The sequence below is a fragment of the Arachis hypogaea genome, chromosome 11 (genome assembly GCF_003086295.3).
Source record: "Arachis hypogaea cultivar Tifrunner chromosome 11, arahy.Tifrunner.gnm2.J5K5, whole genome shotgun sequence".
In the NCBI taxonomy this organism is placed as follows: Eukaryota; Viridiplantae; Streptophyta; class Magnoliopsida; order Fabales; family Fabaceae; genus Arachis; species Arachis hypogaea.
Genome location: NC_092046.1, coordinates 147,350,269 through 147,354,035, shown reverse-complemented (window position 1 = coordinate 147,354,035; position 3,767 = coordinate 147,350,269). Strand labels below are relative to the sequence as shown.

General features: G+C 27.0%; 1 pseudogene; it reads right to left on the bottom strand.

Annotated features, from left to right (window-relative positions):
* Positions 1-212: 212 nt before the first annotated feature.
* LOC112722149 (uncharacterized) lies at positions 213-1,615 on the bottom strand (annotated as a pseudogene).
* Between the last annotated feature and the right edge of the window lie 2,152 nt (positions 1,616-3,767).

The following is a 3,767-nucleotide window of genomic DNA, read 5'->3' as shown; positions in this document are numbered from 1 at the left end:
GTAGGGTAGGATAGGATAGGATTGAGAGATTTTCAACCCACAAGTAAAATAATGTAGAATTTTAATAAAATTTTTTTAATCCGCGGATAGGGTTAGAGTAGAGTCCAATCCTATCCTACCCTACCCATTTCCAGCCCTACATATAATTGAGTTGAACAACAATAAAAATTGAATCTTATAGATCTACTTTATTCCATATAATTTATTCATCTTTAATTATATATATATATGCAGTTAATTAGAGAAAAGAGATAGATACATGTAGCAGCAGCAGCAGTGAAAGTAAGGATATCAGTGGTGGAAGTGGCAGTGATGGCAGAGGTAATGACATTGGAGAGTTGTTGTTTGTTAGCACCCATGGCCTCAGCTACTTTTGCAACACTGCGATGCACCAATGCAGCCGCAGATGCTATGGCTGCTTCCCTCTCTTCCTTATTGATTTTGGACTCATCATCATCATCATCTTTATTTTCCTTCTTATTATTGTTGTCAGCAGCAATGGCAGCAAGAGCGGCGCAACACTGCGATGGATACTGCTGCATGCACCTCTGCCCTTTGCAACCTCTGCTCCTCTTTCCTCTTCTGCTTTATCTCCTTAAACCATTTCTTTATTGACACACTCTTCAAAGGCGCCACCATTTCCTTCCATGGCATCTGCATATATATACAACTTAATTATTAGTATATATTACAGGAAGAATTTCAAGTGTACTAAGTATACTGCTGTTCCAATGATTTTAACCATTAATCTTAATTATAAAATATATATGATATATATTAATTAAAATTATTAAGATTTATCGGTATTCTAGGTAAATTAAGTATATACTATTAAAAAATATTTAAAAATTATCAGAATTATTATTTTTTGTCATTATTTAGTTGTTAATTTAATTTTTTTAGTCTAATTTTTTTTAATTTAATAATCTAATAACATACTTTTAAACATTATTAATAATTAATTGATAATAAAAAAATAATAAATTTTGATGACTCTCTATCATTACTCGTATTGATATTAGATACATACCCATTTCTTGCGGAAACAAGTGTTGTAGTTCAGTTCAGGATGCATGGCTTGCTGCATCCGTAACCATGACTGACAAAACCAAAATGAAACATGTTAATCACATATATGAATATGATGAATAAGATAGAAATGAGTGATAGTTGTTACCTTGACATCATTATTGGAGTTCCATGGTGGAAGAGACATGAAATCTGGACCATCCATCTTAGCACAATTTTCCATCTAACATGTTGAATTTTACAAACATTATTATTATTATTATTAGGCTAAATAATCAGGATTGTTGAAAATAAGAATAATTAAGTAGTAAAGTGACCTTTTTGGGGAAGGTAGATCGAGAGGAAGAGGGTCCAATTGAAGGTGAGGGGGAGGAGGGGCAAGAGCTTGTACGGCAAAGTTGCACCATGCAAGTGAAAGGAAATCCATTGTTTCAGGATGTGCATCTGAAACTGATAAAGTCAAATCCGAATTACCACTACTCATTCTCATGCTCATAACTTCTGATCTCTGATGAATATCACAGTATTCAACAAAAGAAGAAGAAAAAAAAGGGTAAACTTGAGATTCGTGGTCTCAATTCAGAATATAGGGCATGCATGCATATGCTTCTATATTTATACACCACCCACTTCACTTATGAATGAATAAATAATTAAATCATTATTTCCCTGTAATCATTTCAAGCCACACTGTTTAATTTCTTCCCAAAAAAATAATAAACACGTAATTAAAAAGCATCGAAAGTGACGCACTTGTTTTTTCTGCCTATTTTGAAAATGATTTTTTTTTAAATTAAAATATTAAATAATTTTCACGTGAATATTATTTTAGATATATTATTGCTAATAATTAGACGACAAAAAATCTTTTATGTCCAAAAGTTTAAGAATTATACATCTAAACATTATAATTGTTGATTATTATTGTTAAAAAATATTCGAAAAATAATAAAATATTTATTCAAAACAGTTTAATATTATCATGTTTTGTATTCGTTAATTATCGTTTATTTTATTATATTTTTTAATTATTATTAAAATAATTGAATAATATTGTTCATACATTGTTCCAACACTAAGACTCAGGTCTAGATAAAAAGCCCAATTCAAAAAGAATATATTTGATCGACCTATAAAAAGTAAAAATAATTTCGCTATTTAGTGTCTTTAAGGATATTATGAATATTTTTTCTTTTATAAAAAGTATGCAGTGATATAGCTAAATTCAAAAGTATGAATTCTTATACCTATACAGATATAGTAAAGCCTACCTAAGTACTTTGTCTTGCGTATAATTCATGGAATAGACAAGTGTGTAGGAAAACTACACCATGCATCGTCGGGCCATGAAATGTGGAAGTTGAAGGATTCCAATTTCCTCCCACTCTCCCAAAGCATTTACAGAAAACAAACAACCACATGCCCAACTTGGCAACCTTCGCTTGCATCTATATTTTTTTCTTCTTTATTTTCGTGCACAATACTACTTTTGGAAACAAAAACAAACACGCTCCAATCAGGGACCGTTCTATTTGTATTTGTGTAGCCGTGTAGAGCACTACAATATTGTTTAGAATTTTAATGACTAATATACATCAATAATATTTATTTGTTTCAAATTATTAAATTTGATTTTATAATAATTTCTTACTCAATTTTATTTTAATATTTAATGATCAATTTAAGAATTTTATATTAGATGTTTATTATAATAATTAATTCTCAAAATTAAATATTTTTTAAATTAATGTAAAAAAATATTATTTATCTATTCGTAATTTTTCTTTTGAAATTATTTTTTTCGTAATATGTATTAATTAAAAGAATTTTTTTAATTATCAATATATCATTAAGAGTTAATTATATGTGAGATAAAGTTTTAAATGAGTGTTTAGTGACATATAAAATGAGAGATTTTTCGATTGCATTATCAAAAAAAGATTATTCAATAATCTTTTAGAAATATGAAACCTAAGAAATAGAATTATAAATTATATGTTATTATTTAAATTATTATTTTAGTATTTTAATTTTTTAATTAAATATTTTAAAATTAATCATATTTTATAATAATAAAATATAATTATAACAATAATTATGTTACATATACATAAAATAATTATCTATATAAAATATATATAAAAATAATTAAACAATATATATTTATACATAAATATATAATAAATAATTTAATATTTAATTTTTTATATACATATATATTTTTTTTAAAAATTATTAACATGTTATATATTTTGTTCTAACTATTAAAATTTTTTGTATTCGTCATTATCTCCCATAATCAAGATGAGACCATATATATGGTTTAATTAGTTTCATAGAGTGTGTAATTATTTTTTTTTTTAAAGTTAAGAGAAATTCAAATTCAAAATCTCATAAAAAGATTATATTATTTCAATTATAGTTGGTTAGTTTTATAAGGTGGGTACCTATGTATACTATTTGTGTATTTAGTGTGTATATAATGACTGTGCTATATTAATTTAGGATTCCGCTAGAGAGATAATGGACTATTTGTACAATGTGTATAATGAGTTATTGAGTTACAAAATGAATATCCCCCATATTATCTAGAATAACCATCCGAATACTAGCGATAATAAATATCTTACCAAAAGCTTAAATTGATTTTGGGGTTCACTAAGGATCGAACTCTTAACTTTTCGAATCTAGCGCTCTAATACCATGTCATGATACCACTCATCCCAAAAGCGTCAACT